This window comes from Canis lupus, chromosome 4 (assembly GCF_011100685.1).
Source record: "Canis lupus familiaris isolate Mischka breed German Shepherd chromosome 4, alternate assembly UU_Cfam_GSD_1.0, whole genome shotgun sequence".
In the NCBI taxonomy this organism is placed as follows: domain Eukaryota; kingdom Metazoa; phylum Chordata; class Mammalia; order Carnivora; family Canidae; genus Canis; species Canis lupus.
The window spans coordinates 40,516,860-40,533,705 of NC_049225.1; the positions used below are offsets into that span (position 1 = coordinate 40,516,860).

The 16,846-nt window shown below is 49.5% G+C and overlaps 1 long non-coding RNA gene across 5 annotated transcripts in view; it reads left to right on the top strand.

Moving 5' to 3' along the window:
* Positions 1-981: 981 nt before the first annotated feature.
* The window catches only part of LOC111095541, a 46,260-nt gene continuing 30,395 nt past the window's right edge, over positions 982-16,846 (top strand). The window contains exon 1 of one of the 5 annotated variants that reach the window (XR_005358175.1): positions 982-1,228. This is a non-coding gene — a long non-coding RNA (uncharacterized LOC111095541). The remainder of the gene's footprint in view (positions 1,229-16,846) is intronic. The other 4 variants (XR_005358178.1, XR_005358176.1, XR_005358174.1 and 1 more) reach the window with 4 other exon arrangements.

Genomic DNA, 16,846 nt, shown 5'->3' on the forward strand with positions numbered 1-16,846 from the left:
AGGCAGAGACTTAGGCAGAGGGAGGAGTAGGCTCCATGCAGGGAGCCTGATGTGGACTCGATCCCCATCCTGGGGACTGCAGGATCATGCCCTGAGCCATAGGCAGATGCTCAACTGCTGAGCCAGCCAGGTGTCCCGATTGACTACATTTAAATACCAAAAAATCACCTGGTGAGATATGCATTCTCTTGGATTCCCCTTCATTCTCTGCTAACTTCTGGAGGAAAGTCTCAGGGTGCTGCTACTATGGCTTTATTGCCTCTCTAGCACTTGCTGATCTCTCTTCGTCACAAGGGATGGAGGCCTCAGACGCAGAGCCTGCAGAAGGCAATGATATTTAGGTAGAAGACAACCCTGGCTTATTTATCTCCTTGTTTCTTAGAGCCAGACTGCCTGGTTTCAGGGGCAGCCTTGCTGCTTTCCGGTTGTGACCTAGGGTGAGTTACTTAAGGTTTCTGTACCTCAGTTTCCCCATCTAGATGCTTGAGATACAGTGGCACCCCACCATAGGATGGACGGGTTAATGTTAGTCATGTGCCTAGCCGAGTGCCTGGTACATGGTAAGCATCAGCTACATTCATTTTTATGACAACCTTCTGTTGATGGGAAGTGATTCTACCTTTCTGTTCGGGACAACGATGCAGCATTTCCTTTTAAGATATATTCAGGGATCCCTGGGTGGCTCAGCGGTTTAGCACCTGCCTTCAGCCCAGAGTATGATCCTGGAGACCCGGGATCGAGTACCATGTCGGGCTCCCTGCATGGAGCCTGCTTCTCCCTCTGCCTGTGTCTCTGCCTCTCACTCTCTCTCTCTGTCTCTCATGAATAAATAAATAAAATCTTTAAATTTTTTTTAAAAAGATATATTTAGTTCCGTGAGCCAATGAAAAATAAAGATTTGGTTTAAAAACCAGTGGTCCACAGATTTAGCACAAATAGCCAAGCACTGTGGGGTGACAGGCAGATCTGCAGCTGGCCTGCTGCCCCTACCCTTCAACAAAATAAGGTGCATGAAAGAGCACTGGAAGCCGTAGAGTGCTCTCTTCCCTCTCCTCTCCCTCCTCCCTCCCTTCTATCTTCCTTCCTCCCCCCCTCCCTCCTTCCACAAGTAAATAAATAAAGACTCCAGTTAGGTGCTCTGCCTGGCCCTGCAGCTCCAGAGGTGAATAAGTCCTGAAGCGTCCTCCTGGAATTCACAGTCTAGTTGGAGAGGCAGACGAGTAACGAGGTAATTATGACGGTGCCGTAATTGCCCTGATGGTAGATCTCAGCATAGCATGTAATTGGAGCAGAGAGGGGTGGGATTGCCTCACACTGCAGAGGTGCGGGTGGGTCAGAGAGGGTTGCTGAGGCACAACGAGATCTCGAGATCTCGAACACTGAGTAGGAACTATTTGGGTAAAGATTGGGAAGGTGTTTCCCACGGAGAACTCCACCCGTGTAAGGTTGTGCGGCCTTAGAGAGCAAGCAGGGTGTGTTTGCTCAGAAAAATGCAAGTGCGTCGGGCTTGTGGGGTTGTGGGGTTGTGGGGTGCGGGGAGCAGGGCTTAGGTTAAGGCACAAGGCGGGGGTGGGGGGTGGGGGGGTGCAGTTTGCAGGGGTCAGTGATGAAGGAACCAGAAGGCCAAGTCAGAATCCTGGGCTTGATCCTATACTACCCTGAAGCCCCTGCAAGAGCGAAGTACAGCATGACTTGGCACACTGCATTTGGGGAGGGTCATTCAGATGCTGGGCAGTCAGCTTGGAGGGGCAGGCCTGGAGTCTGCACTTGGGGAGTCTCTCAAGCCTGACCCCACAGTCCCCATACCCCAAGCCTCTTCCCCCTCCAGGGAAATTTGGACCCACTCCCTCCTGAGCCATTTGTGAGCCTGGCTCTCAAGAGAGAGGCCCCATCCAGCAAGTTAAAGCAAAGACTGGGTCACCCTGATCCAGTACCCTAACCCAGCTCTGCCATTCTCTGGCTGGGTGGTCTTAAACAAGTTTCTTCCCCTCCAGAAGTCACTTTCTTCATTGGCACCATGGGCAGAATCCCACCTGCTTCAAGGGCCACAGTGAGGCTTAGTCATGGAACTATAAGTGAGAGTCCTTCATGCCTTGTATAGGGCCATGTCTGTGTATGGGGTGGGTGTTTGCTCCCAGTTTCTCAAACTCCCATAGTGCCTGGCTGAGTCAGGGCCTTAACATGCTGGCTCCCAGCTCTAGGCTCTCCACCCTTCTTGTCCTTTCCAGTAAATGCTCTAGGTCATGTCTCAGGGTTCACTCATCAAGTCCCCTGCTGACAGCCCATCCCCGGCTCTGACACCTGCCCCTACCCTGGATAGCCCCACACTAGAGGACCCTCTTACATAAGTCATGCTGCCATCTGTACTTTGATCTCCTTCCTGAGTCACAAGGACAACAGAAGCTCAGGTCAATAGTCTTTTGTCCGTAGTTCATCCATCTATCCATCCATCCATCCATCCATCCATCCATCCATCCATCCATTCACTTCCATTCAGCCTCCACGCATCCATTCACCTTCACTGAGTCCCTTCTCTGCCAGTCACAGAGCTAAGCTCTGAGGAGAGAGAGATGAATGAATGAGATGGATTTGTACCTGCTCTCATGCACGGTGTGTTTGTTCAGGAGAACATGAGCATATCTGGGTGAGGGAGTGCAGGGTTCAGAATTTGGGGATGGGAAGCATGAAGCTGGGAGGTCTGTAAGGGTCAGGGCTTAGGCAGGTGGGAAGATAACTGTACCCAGGTAAACAAGATCATTTTAGGCTGTCACAGTATCAGGAGGGCAGGAAATGGAGCCCTCCAAGGAAAGATGGCAGAGTTTGTTGGGGGTGCTGGCAGTGGAGAAGAGCAAAGCCCCAGGGGGCATGTGGACTGGACTTGCTGATGCGGGGGGGGGATCCAAGAATCTTGGTGAGCTGCAGCCAGAGAACTTGGCTGGCCCTCCAGGCGGCTCTGAGACTTCTGGGCATAGGGAACCTTCTGCCCCAGCATGGAGAGCTGGGTTCCAATCTTGAGTCTGCCACTCAAGACCTTGGACATGTTCAACACCTTGGACCTTGGACAGATCACCTTCCCTCTTGGACTCTCTTTTTATTATCTCTAGAATGGGAATCATGATAGTACTGTCCTCTTGAGTGAAAATGATAAATTCACATCAGATAACATCAAATAACTCAGCAGAGTGCTGGCACCCAGGAGATGCTAAATGAATGTTAATTTTCACAGTCCATACTCTCTTCCTTCTTCTCACCAGTGGCCATCAAGATGTCCAGGAATCCTGAAGACCCTGCTTGGCTGTGGCTCCTGCTACAGTTTCCCCATCTGTAAAATGGGATAATGACAATGCCTGGTGAATGGGTGCTTGGTCAATATTAGTGGCCACTGTGATAGCCTCAGCACCCAGATGACCCCTTAGCCTGCACCTTGCAGACCCCCTTCTGAGTCTGGCCACTGCATCAGTCCCTGACCTCGCTGCCACCTCTTGCCTCCTCCCCATGGTCTCATGGACTTTAATGCCTCAGGGTCTTTGCTCAAGCAGCTCTCTCTGCCTAGCTCACCATTCCCTCTAGCCAGCTCCCTGCTGTTCTCCTTATTCCAGGTCCTTGGGCACTCTATCACATCAGGATCTGTAAGGATCTTTCTTATTTCTTTTATTTATCTGTTTATGATCTGTCCCCCTTAGGTTGAAGGTTCTAGAGGGCATATATATCTTGCTCCCTGCTCTGATCCCAGCTCATAGTACAAGCCTGGGTGCACAGTGCATATTTGCTGAGAGAAGGAAGGAGGACAGGAAGGGAAGGAGGAGGGAAGCAGAAGAGATGAAGGAGGAGGGTGAGGGTAGCAGGATCTGTGGCTGGAGGTGAGGAGGAGTGGCTGGCGGTGGAGAGGTTGGGGAGCCCCACACCCCCTCCTCTGTTTCCTCACAGAATCCTTTTGCAGATTTCCATGGTGCCTATCACCTGAACATGCTTCCTTGTTAATTTTTATTTTATTGTGGTAAGAATATTTGAGATGAGATCCATCCTCTTTAACAGATTCTTAGGCACACAATATAGCGTTGTTAACTACAGGCAGTGTTGAAGAGCAGATCTCTAGAATGGACTCGTCTTGTGTGACTGAAACTTTATACCTGTTGGCGAATAACTCCTCTTCCCCCAGCCCCTGCCCCTGGCACCCACCATTCTACTGTCTGCTCCTACGAGTCCCACAGCTCATGTAACTAGAATCATGCAGTATCCCTCTGTCCTGTGACTGACTTATTTTCCCTCAGCACGATGTCCTTGAGGTTCATCCGGGTTGTTCCATATGGCAGGATTTCCTCTTCTAAAGGCTAAATAATATTCTGCTGTATGTCTATACCACATTTTCTTTTTAAAAAAAGATTTTATTTATTTATTCATGAGAGAGAGAGAGAGAGAGAGAGAGAGAGAGAGGCAGAGACCTAGGCAGAGGGAGAAACAGGCTCCATGCAGGAAGCCTGACGTGGGACTTGATCCCGGGTCTCCAGAATCAGGCCCTGGGCTGAAGGCGGCGCTAAACCGCTGAGCCACCTGGGCTGCCCTATACCACATTTTCTTGATCCATTCGTCTATCCGTGAACATTCAGTTGTCTCCACATCTTGGTTATTGTGACTAATGCTGCACTGAACATCAAACTGGAATTCTGCACAGCAAAGGGAACAGTGAACAGTGAAAAGGCACCCCGTGGAATGGCAGAAAATATCTATGAACCATAAGTCAGATAAGGGATATATGTCCAAAATATATAAGGAACTTCTACAACTCAATAGCAAAAAAAATAAATAGCCCTCTAAAAAATGGACTAATGACTCGAATAGACATCTCTCCAAAGAAAACACTAAAATGGCCAACAGGTATATGAGAAGATGCTCAATGTGGCTAATCATCAGGAAAATGCAAATCAAAACTTCACACCTGTTAGGATGGCTATTACTAAAAAACAATTAAAAAGACAGTGTTGGTGAAGATGTCGAGAAATTGGAACCCTTGCACACTGTTGGTGGGAATGCAAACTGGTGCATCCACTGTGGAAAAAGTATGGAGGTTTCTCAAGACATTAAAAATCACACTATCACATAATCTAGCAATCCCACTTCTGGGTATATGTATCCAAATGAATTGAAATCAAGCTTTCTTTTGAAGTGGTCAGGACTCTTCTTCTCCAGATGTCTATTGGGCAGAGGTCACTAGTCCCCGCTTCCGCCATTCCCACTGCCCCTGGGCCTGGTTGCTTTGTTGGGGTGCTCAGGAAGCATCCTCTGAGGTGATGAGCACTGGGTGTTATATACAACTGATGAGTCACTGAACTCTACCTCTGAAACTAATAATACACTGTATGTTAATTAATTGAATTTAAATAATATAAAATTAAATTTTAAAAAAAGCCCATAAACTTCTAAATCTGGCTTCTCATCAGTGAATGTAGATTTTGTTGAACAAAGGGCCTCTATCGCCACCTACTGGGCATCTGGGGGAAAGATGCCCAAAGAACCCCTCCGGACATCTGGTCATTTATAAATAAATGCCAACAACTGCAAGAGCAACAGCCACGAGTACTCTACGTCAGGCATTGTACCAGGTGCTTTAAAGACATGATGTCTTAATCTCCAACAACCTTGAAATGCGGCTGGGGTTATCCTCGCATTACACAGCGGGATGAGTAAACAGAAAGAATGATCAAAGTCACAGAGCTAGTGAATGGCCAAATCTGGATTCTAACCCAGGTTTCTCTGGTCCCAAAGCAGAGCTGAGCAGTGTCCCAAGGCCTTGCTCTGAGCCCTCCTCAGGACATCTTCCAGCTACCCTGAATGCTAATGCTGGGAACCTCCTGGCAGTTGCCTCCAGAAATGCTTCATGCCTCTCTCTGCTTCAGGGTCTTCTCTCCCTCCTCACTGCACCAGTTAGGTTAACTGAAAGAGCCCACAGGGCCAGGGCAGGCTCATCTCAAAATGTATATCTGATGAATGAATGATGCTCTGAAATGCACATATTTATCCACACCCTACAGATGAGGGAAGGGAGCCTTGGAAGGGGGAAGGTGATTTGCCCATGGTCATACAGCTCTGTTAGGGTAGGACCCTGACAGCAGCACCCTGAATCACCTCCCAAAGGCATCCATCAGGGAAAGCTCCGTGTGGCTGGCCTCCCTCAGGGCTAGCTTAAGCCCCCAGCTCTAGCTTGGGATCAAAAGCAGACCTGCAGGAAGCCCTTCCCATCCCGACTTCCCCAGAAGTAGGACATGCTTTGACGTCAACATATCCACATTCCTGCCCTCCAGTCCCAGGGCGGGGGCACTGATTTCCTCCCTCCAGCCTGGGCATCACAAACAGGAAGCTGGGTCATGTGGGTGGGTTGGGGTGGAGCAGCAGCAGGAGGGGGTGGGGCCCCATCCAGCCTTCATGCCCAGCCACTTCCTACCTGGCCTGGGGCCCCTGGGGAGGGCCAGGGGCTGGCAGTATAATGTGTCCCCGGGGACACACTGTTCCCAAGGCATTCACAAAGGGCCCTCGGTGACTTCCTCCCTGTGGGTGTCCTCTAGCGATTGCACTTGCATTGACTACGATTGATCTCACAGTTTAACGATAATGGCCACCAAGGGCTGAGCGCCTCCTGTGAGTTCTCTCCTTTAGTTCTCATAGACAATCCCGTTCTCTTCCTTCACCAGATAAGGGAACTGAGCTACTGGCAAGTTCTATTGCTTGCCCCAAATCCCACAGCAGTGGGGAAGGGGCAGGGCAGGGATTGGACCCAGAGTGTCTGGCACACAGAGGCCCGGCCTGCTGCAGTGCTGCGGGGAAGGGGGGATGGGGATGCAAATCTGAGCCTGTCTCTCCTGGGCTAACCCCTCTTCTGCGGCTCCCTTTTGCCCCAGGGACAAAAACCTGTGCTCTGAGTTTGGCATTCTATGTCCTCTATCTCCTGTTACCCTCACCTCCCCAGTCAGCCTTCCTGCTTTAAGTGTATTGAGCCACTGCTGATCCTGGAAACCATTATTTTTTTCATAAAGACCACAGAGGAGGAATCTGATGGTCAGAGGGGACAGCCATCAGGGATTGGTATCAAATCCATAGAACCAATGGGGGACAGTCAGAATTCATACTTAGGTGTAGCTGGTCTAATGCCTTCCATGTCCAAGGGTCCCAAATGTTACGAGGCCTGTTCAGATGGCAGCTTCCTGGGCCCAACCTGGGAGACGCAGGGAGGGACCTGGGAATCTGCATTGTCAGTGATCTCTCCCCATGAGTTTGAGCATCTCTGCTTCCCAATGCTCTGCGGCCACCAAGGCTGTCTGATGGACTCCCAGTTGTCGCAGAAACTGTGAAGACTTCATCTGGGGGTGCTTTTCTAGCTAGGGGGCCAAGCCACCCAAGGCTCTTATTAGCTGGGGACCACCTCCCAGGAACAGTCTGACTTCTCACTCCCCTTCTCCCTCAGGGTCCTGCAGGGACTACTTCAGCCTTCCCCAGGAGTAGGTGTGTTTCGCAGGCGCGAGGAGGGCTAGGTTGTGCTGTAGGGTGACCTGGAGGGCTGTAGACACGGATGGCTGGCGCCGCCCTGAAGCTCTGATTTGGAAGTCTCCGGTGATGCAGCAGCTACTTCAGGGCCACACCTTGACAACCACAGGTGCAGAGGATGTGAGATGCCCGGGAGGCCAGCCAGCAGGCAGGGGATGGGTGGGGTGGGGCGGGGTGGGGGTGGGGATCACCATTTTCTACCACGTACAGCTGTGCTTCAGTTTCTTCAACGACCCACACGGAAAACAAGAATCCCTGTCTCAGAGTCGTGCTGAGGTTTGAACGGCACATGAGAGTAAGGGACTAGTTTTCGCTTTTCTTCCCACTCAAAAGTCCTTTTCAACTGGTTCCTTCCACAGTGTTTCTGAACAGAGGCATCTGTTTCTTTCCTGAGGCTCTTGGGCTCCAGTTCCCAGGGGCAGGGAGGATTTTTGCCATCTCTCTGATTTCTGTGGAACTTAAAGCACTAGTTCTGTGGGGCAGGTGCTGGTGGTTCAACATCACCCCATTTATTTGACAGATACTGGAGGTGGCTGAGCATCCTCTGGGCACACAGCTGGAAGATGGCAGGGGAGGGAATCAAACTGGGTCTCAGTCTCTAGCAGATCGCAGTGCTTCTCGGGGAGACCACCGCGCTCACCCCAAGGAGGAGACCCCAGGGTCCCGCCCCATCCCCTGCGCGGGTCTGCAGGGCGATTTTTTCAGGTTACGGCGCCCTCTAGTGGTGAGTGAGGAACGCCTGGAGATGAGAGGCTGGAATAGGGGTGGAGGTGGGTGTCCCTCAGGGTTTTATTTATTTTTATTTATTTATTTATATTTTTTGTATATTTTTTATTGGAGTTCGATTTGCCAACGTATAGCATAACACCCAGTGCTCAACCCGCCAAGAGCCCCCCTCAGTGCCCATCACTCAGTCCCCCTCTCCCCCCACCTCTCCTTCCACTATCCCTTGTTCGTTTCCCAGAGTTAGGAGTTTCTCAGGTTCTGTTATCCTCACTGATATTTCCCACTCATTTTCTCTCCTTTCCCCTATAATCTCTTTCGCTATTTCTTATATTCCCCGTATGAGTGAAACCATATGATGTTTGTCCGTCTCCAGGCAGCCCCGGTGGCGCAGCGGTTTAGCGCCGCCTGCAGCCCGGGGTGTGACCCTGGAGACTCAGGATCGAGTCCCACATCGGGCTCCCTGCATGGAGCCTGCTTCTCCCTCTGCCTGTGTCTCTGCCTCTCTCTTCGCTCTCTCTGAGTGAATAAATAAATAAATCTTAAAAAAAATGTTTGTTCTTATCCGACGGACTTACTTCACTCAGCATAATACCCTCCAGTTCCATCCACTTCGAAGCAAATGGTGGGTATTTGTCATTTCCAATGGCTGAGGAATATTCCATTGTATACATAGACCACATCTTCTTTATCCATTCATCCTTTGATGGACACGGAGGCTCCTTCCACAGTTTGGCTATCGTGGACATTGCTGCTAGAAACATCGGGGTGCAGGTGTCCCGGCGTTTCACTGCATCCGTATCTTTGGGGTGAATCCCCAGCAGTGCAATTGCTGGGTCGTAGGGCAGATCTATTTTTAACTCTTCGAGGAACCTCCACACAGTTTTCCAGAGTGGCTGCACCAGTTCACATTCCCACCAACAGGGCAAGGGGCTTCCCCTTTCTCCACATCCTCTCCAGCATTTGTTGTTTCCTGCCTTGTTAATTTTCCCCATTCTCACTGGTGTGAGGTGGTATCTCATTGTGGTTTTGATTTGTATTTCCCTGATGGCCAGTGATGCGGAGCATTTTCTTTTTTTTTTTTTTTAAGATTTTTTTTTTTTTTTTTTTATTCATAGAGATGCAGAGAGAGAGAGAGAGAGAGAGGCAGAGACACAGGCAGAGGGAGAAGCATGCTCCATGCAGGGAGCCCAACATGGGACTCGATCCCTGGGCTGCAGGCGGCGCCAAACTGCTGCGCCACCGGGGCTGCCCTGCGGAGCATTTTCTCTTGTGCTTGTTGGCCATGTGTATGTCTTCTTGCAAGATACATCTATGAAGGCAAGGGGAAAAAAAGCAAAAATGAACTATTGGGACTTAATCAGGATAAAAAGCTTCTGCACAGCAAAAGAAACAGCCAACAAAACTAAAAGACAACCTACAGAATGGGAGAAGATATTTGCAAATGACCTATCAGATAAAGAGCTAGTTTCCAAGATCTATAAAGAACTTATTAAACTCAACAGCAAAGAAACAAATAATCCAATTATGAAATGGGCAAAGGACAGGAACAGAAATTTCACCATCAGGGTTTTAGGCAGGGAGCTCAGCAGGTGTAAAGGCCCAGAGTGGGGAAGAAACCCTGTGAGTGAGCTGGTGGGGTCTGGGCCTGGTGGGGCAGATGGGAGGGGGACGCTGATGGAAGAAAGCCTCTGGAGGGGGGTCACGCCCAACCTCACTGTGCCTTCTGAGCTTCACTGGGAAGTTTGCTTGTCTCCTTCGTGCCCCAGGTCATGTGAGTTTGAATTCTGTCCCTGTCTTATGCCAGCTGGGTGACCTCTGAGTTGCTAAAGCTCTTTGTGTCTCTGTTTCTTCACTAGGGCAATTGGGATGTTAAGCCAACTAGAGTTCCCCTCATGGGGCTCCTGTGAGCAATGAGTGTGCACAAGGAACACTCTTGCAACAGTGGGGGCCTTTGGAAGTGCCCTGTGAGTGCTGGTGGATGTTACTGCTGTTGTTCTGGTTGTTGGAGTGTTCTGGGGCCAGGTGACAGGGTCAGAATCCCAGGGATAGGAGTCTGGCCTCTGAGGAGGGTGGCTTGAAGGGACATGGAATCAGGGAGGGCAAGGAGGGGCTGCTGCAGCCCCCCTGAGGGGGAGTGATAGTCCTGTGGACTGAAGGGCTGATGGGGAGGAGAGGACACATCCCACATGCAATGAGGAGGTAAGATCAATGGGGCTTGGTTGATGGATTGCATATGGTGGGGTCATGGGCGTGAGGGAGAGCGTGAGTCCAACATGACTCCCAAGACCCAGAACTGCACAACTGGACAGAACACGAGATGAGGACCAGGGGGTTGTTATTCAATTGACTGGCATTAAGTAACTGCTTGATGGGGGGTGTGCTGGGATATGCAGGGAGTCCAGGGCTAGTGTGTAGCTGTGGGGTGGTGGCCTGGAAGAGGTGTCTGGGAGAGAATGGCTGCGAGGCACAGTGCTCCAGGTGAGAGGATTCTGGATCACCTTCATTGAGCCCGTTACTAAAGCCAGGGTCAAGGGCGGCCACCTTGAGGGAGAGGATGCAGATGGGAAGGAAGCAAGGCCTAGTTCTGAGCACCTAGGAAAGCCTACCAGCAACAGCTGTTTAGGGAAGGGTGAGCTGGAAAAGACCCCTGGGGCTAGGGTTTCTGTACCTAACAGCACCTAGCCTAGGAAATGGCATCTCTGTCTGCCAGGCCCGAACCTTCTTCCTCAAAGGGCCTGCTCAGCTCAATTCACCACTTGCTTGCTTTTTCTTTTTTAAGGTTTTATTTATTTATTTGAGAAAGGGAGAGAGAGCATGAGCAGGGGGAGGGCAGCAGAGGCAGAGGGAGAAGCAGACTCCTTGCTGAGCAGGGAACCCAACGCAGCCTCCATCCCAGGACCCTAGGATCCTGACCTGAGCCAAAATCAAGAATCAGACACTTAACTGACTGAGCCGCCCAGGCGCCCCTTCCCTGTTTATTTATTTATTTATTTATTTCCCTATTTCTTTTATTTTTTCTTTTATTTATTTTATTTTTTTATAATAAATTTATTTTTTGTTGGTGTTCAATTTGCCAACATACAGAATAACATCCAGTGCTCATCCCGTCAAGTGCCCCCCTCAGTGCCCGTCACCCAGTCACCCCACCCCCCGCCCTCCTCCCCTTCCACCACCCCTAGTTCGTTTCCCAGAGTTAGGAGTCTTTATGTTCTGTCTCCTTTTCTGATATTTCCCACACATTTCTTCTCCCTTCCCTTATATTCCCTTTCACTATTATTTATATTCCCCAAATGAATGAGAACATATAATGTTTGTCCTTCTCCGACTGACTTACTTCACTCAGCATAATACCCTCCAGTTCCATCCACGTTGAAGCAAATGGTGGGTATTTGTCATTTCTAATGGCTGAGGAATATTCCATTGTATACATAGACCACAGCTTCTTTATCCATTCATCTTTCGATGGACACTGAGGCTGACTGACTGAGCCGCCCAGGCGCCCCTTCCCTGTTTCATTTACTTACTTATTTATTTATTTCCCGATTTCTTTTAGACGCCCCTCCCTTCCTGCCTCTCCTCCACCAGGAGGTCATTTCAGTAATACTTTCTACTCCTTTGCCTCCCTCCTCTTTCCATACCCCTCCTCTGTGTGGCCCAAACAGCCCACATAGTAAAGATCTCACCAAATGCCCCACACCCTCAGCTCCTCTCTATGCATCCTATTATCTGCTTATAAGACTTCCTCTTCGTCTTTAGTTTTCTATGATGTTCCCCGGGTGAGTTTTTATTTGGATTTGTTTTGCTGGGAGGATGTTAGCATTTCTTATAACGGCGGCTTGAGGTCTTTCATAACGTTCATAAAATTTTAGCCACTATCTCTTTGAATGTTGCTTCCACTTTTCTCATTATTCTCTCCTTTGAGAATAGATTTCATGTATGTACTGTGGGCTGAATCGTGTTCCTCCCTCACAAATTCATATGTTGAAGTCCTAACTCCAAGTACCTTGGCATGGGACTGTATTTGGAGAGAAAGCCTTTAGAGAAGAAACTAAGATAGAATGAGGTCCAGAAATGGAGAATCTGTCCTCCTGGAGCCCCCAGACAGGTTCCTAGGTAACTCTGGTGCAGAGGCAAGAATGAGGATGGCACACAGTAGGTGCTCAGGAAATGGGTACCGGGCAAGTGGGAGGTGGCAGAGGGAGCATGCAGGGGGGAGTGCCAATAATCACCTTGAAAGGTCAAGTTAGAGCTGCACTTTAAGAGTTTAAGCAAAATAAATTCTAGAGGACTCTATTACCTAAATGTTTATTAAAACCATATAAATGTCCTAGAAGATAATGCAAGTCAATATTTATATCATGTTTGGGTTGAAAAGTTATTTTATTTTATTTTTTAAAGATTTTATTTATTTATTCGTGAGGACATGGAGAGAGAGGCAGAGACACAGGCAGAGGGAGAAGCAGGCTCCATGCAGGGAGCCCAACACAGAACTCGATCCTGGGTCTCCAGGATCAGGCCCTGGGCTGAAGGCAGTGCTAAACCGCTGAGCCACCCGGGCTGCCCGAAAAGTTATTTTAAAGATTCACTCCCAGGCAGCCCAAGTGGCTCAGTGGTTTAGCGTTTAGCGCTGCCTTCGGCCCCGGGGCGTGATGCTGGGGACCCGGGATTGAGTCCCACATAGGGCTCCTTGTATGGAGCCTGCTTCTCCCTTTGCCTGTGTCTCTGCCTCTCTCTCTCTCTGTGTCTCTCATGAATAAATAGATAAAATCTTAAAAATAAATAAATAAAGATTCACCCCCAAGGCAAAAAAACAAAAGAAAAGATTAATAGTTTTGGCTACATGAATTATAATTTTTCTCTTTACAAATAAAACCCCTAAGCAAAATTGAAAGTCAAATAAGAGACTAGGAGGAAATATTTCCAATATATCTGGCCAACAAAGGATTATTGTTTTTACTAGCATTCTTAACGATTTGGCAATAACACTTTGCCAAAAAATCAGCCAAGAACAAGGAAAGGCAATTCACAATAAGATAGGCAATACTCAAACAATAAAACGTAGCAATTGCCAATAATAATAAACGGTGATTACAACATCAAGGAGAGGCCATATATGTAAAGTATCCAATTAGTTGAGGATGAAAAATAAATGATACCCAGAGTTAGTGAGGTTATAGGAAAGTAGATAGCCCCATGTTGCTGGGGAAGCTGTAAATTGTTTCAGTGTTTTTGGAGAGCTATTTGGCAGCAGAGGTCTAATGTCTCAGGTCTTTGCATGTTTTTTGACCTAACACTTCCTCTTCAAGGAATTTCTCCTATGGCAATTCTGTAGAAATTGTGAGATGAGCAAAAAAGAACTTCAAGGACCTGCATAATAGGGCTGTTAATAACTGGAAAATTTTGCATACAAATAAAATGTTTATTAATAAGGGAATGATGAATACATTATGGACCATCCAATCAATGGAATACTGTGCAATTCTTAGAATTATTATTTTAAGATTTTATTTATTCATGAGAGACAGAGACAGAGAGAGAGGCAGAGACACAGGCAGAGGGAGAAGCAGGCTCCATGCAGGGAGCCTGATGTGGGACTCAATCCTGGGACCCGGGATCATGCCCTGGGCCGAAGGCAGGCGCTAAACCTCTGAGCCACCCAGGTGTCCCCAATTCTTAGAATTAATGATAAAAAATATATGGTAGCAATTCAGAAACTACTAATACATGGTAGGAGCCCTGGGGGGCAGTTGCCCTAGAAGCCACTGCTCAGCTGAAGAAGCCTCAGGGCCAGAGGAGTAGAGCAGGGTGAGAGGCCTCCTCCCTGGGAGACCCTCAGGGTGATCCTGCCACACTTCCCAGCCCTCTGGGCCTTCTGTCTTTTTCCAGACTTTCACTCAGGCTTGTAACACCTGTACAACCCCTCAGCTGGCCCAATCCTGTCCATACCCCTTCTCTCTCCTTCCCTTCCTGTTCTCTTTCTTACACAACACGCACTCCTGCATCCACTAACACACTCAGATACCACACTCACACCCTCTCTCATACACATCCCCACTGACATGTACCCACAGACACATTCACACACTTATCACTCCCAGAAACTGACACCCATGCACCCACAAACACACTCACACATATACATAGATATACTCAGCCACCATATATTCATATGCACACACACTTTCACACCCACACTCAACACATCCTTACACCACCCATACACACATACACACACATCACTCCCACCCATACATTCGCACATTCACCCACATATTTGCGCATGCTCACACTAACACATTGTCACACATGTTCCTGCACTCACACTTGACACAGTCACTCACACTCATGCACCTCCGTACCCTTCTCTCCAAGATTAGATACTGCTGTTCTGAGCAGTCCCCTCCTCTTCTACATGGACTGGAGCTGGGCTGCCCCTGAGGGCAGGCTCCCTTTAGGTATTTGAGGTGGAGGACATTTCCACACTCACGCTGGGGGGCTGGGGGCTGAGGACGGATCTGCAGACCCCCAGCTCCCTCTCCTTGAGATTCTGTCTTCTGGCTACACTGCCCTCTCTTCCACCTTGTGGCTGCCATCCACCACCCCACCGGAGACCCCCTAAGTCACAGAAGACTGGAGCTCATGTGGGGGGACTTGGATGCTCACGGGAGTGGTCCACCCAGGTCCTGAGCTTCATCCCCTTCCACCTCCAGTGACCTTCTCTCCCACTGCCCTCCAGGGACCCTGTCATCATTAGAAACTGCTGCCCTGCAATCCTCCATGGTTCTCTAGGTTTCCTGTCCCATTCTGAGAACACAGCTTCCCCCCGGCTGTCTTTTCTCAAGCCCCCTACTTCTCCCTTACTCGCAGCTGATGAAATCGGCTCATTCTTCATGGAGTAATAGGGGTTCTCCAGGGGCAAAGCTCACATTCCCACCACCAAACCTACCACCTTCCCACGTGGTAGACCCCTCCTCCCTCCTGCCACACAGCAGATGTTGTCCTCTCACTACAGCCACCCAGCCTTTTGGGCTCTGGATCCCCTCTGGCTTTCTCAAGAAGCCTTGCTCATTTGATTATCCCTTTCTTCAAAATCATTGATACCTTCCTTTTTAGCTGATCTCCCTACAGCACAGTCCACAAACTATGACCCGTGGGCCAAATCGGGCCTGCCAGCGCCCTGAGTGCCGACCACCTCCATCTGTGGCCTGGACCACTGTGATCGCCCAGCACGTCTGTGTGCTTGGCCTCTCCCCAGCCACAGGTCACTGTCCACAGCTTCCCCAGAGCTGGATTGAGCACCTACTGTGTGCCAGGTGCCGGGGGGTAAAATGAGTAAGGACAGACTTGTTTCTGCTTCCACCCAGCTTCTGATAGGGTGAGAGAAAGTAAGCCGACAAAATGTGATGATGCTAGGAAGAAAACGGGGTGCTGGAACAGATATCTGCATGGTGCGGTCAGGAAGGGTATTTCTGAGTACGTGACATTTAAGCTGAGGCTTTGATGTGACGAGGCCTTGGCGGGCCCGGTGAGGAGCTCTGGGCCTGATGGCAGAATCTTTGAAGGATTTTAAGCAGAGGCATTACGTAATTGGGTTTACGTTTTGAGAAACTCCCTGCAGCCTCTATGTGGACAATGGACAAGGTGGGGTGAGGTCAGGAGGAGGTGGGAAGCCCTGACCGGCCAGGCCGTGTGCACAGCTCTCAGCCAGGGCAGTGACGCCAGCTGGCAGGATCCACAGGGACGGGGGTGGGGTGGGATGTGTCCCCTGAGGAAAACAGAGGTGCTGTTTCCAAAAGGAGGGGAATGAAGCCTGGGCAGGAAAAAATGGGTGTCCACGTCAGGGACCAGAGTGGAAGGTATCAAAGGGAATATCATGGAGGTGAAGAGTACAAGGAAGGAAAGGGCCATCTACACCTGGGACATGTGGAGGCTCAATGAAAGTTATTGAATGAAGAGCTAACAGGTGTAAAATATGGAGGGCTGTGCACTCCAGAAGGGGAGATCTCTCTTCTCTGCTGCTGATTCAGAAGATGGAAGAAGAATTAGCGATGTTCTAGGGTGGTTTCTCGAAAGTGTTCAAGCTTAGGAGACTGTGGTCCACACGGTCCAGGCTAAGAGAAGCCAAGTTCAGCAGCTATCAGAAAGAACTCCTTCTTGGACACCTTCCCACGGTCTGTCTTCCTCACCTACCGGGTTCTCCATTTGTTCAAGTGGAGAGACATCTGGGGGTGCCTGCTAAGAGCTGGGCACTGCTCTGAGCACCAGAGATACAAGAGTAAACTAGATTTCCTCCCTGCCCCTGAAGAGCTAATGGTTTACCTACCGAAGGAGACAGAAAAGTAAGCGAGTTAGTTCAGATTAACCCAGCCTGGTGGTGTGGGCGTGAAGGGTGGGGTCTTCCAGGGAAGGCTTTCTGGAGGAGGTCATGTGGAAACTATGAGGTCTGAATGGAAAGCAAGTGAGTAGGTGTGACCCAGGCAAAATGTGTGAGTGCATGCACTTGGAGTGGGGGCAGAGAGGGAAGCACGTGCACAAGGGGTATGAATCTCAATCCATAAACCCAGGCATGCATGCAATGGGCTTA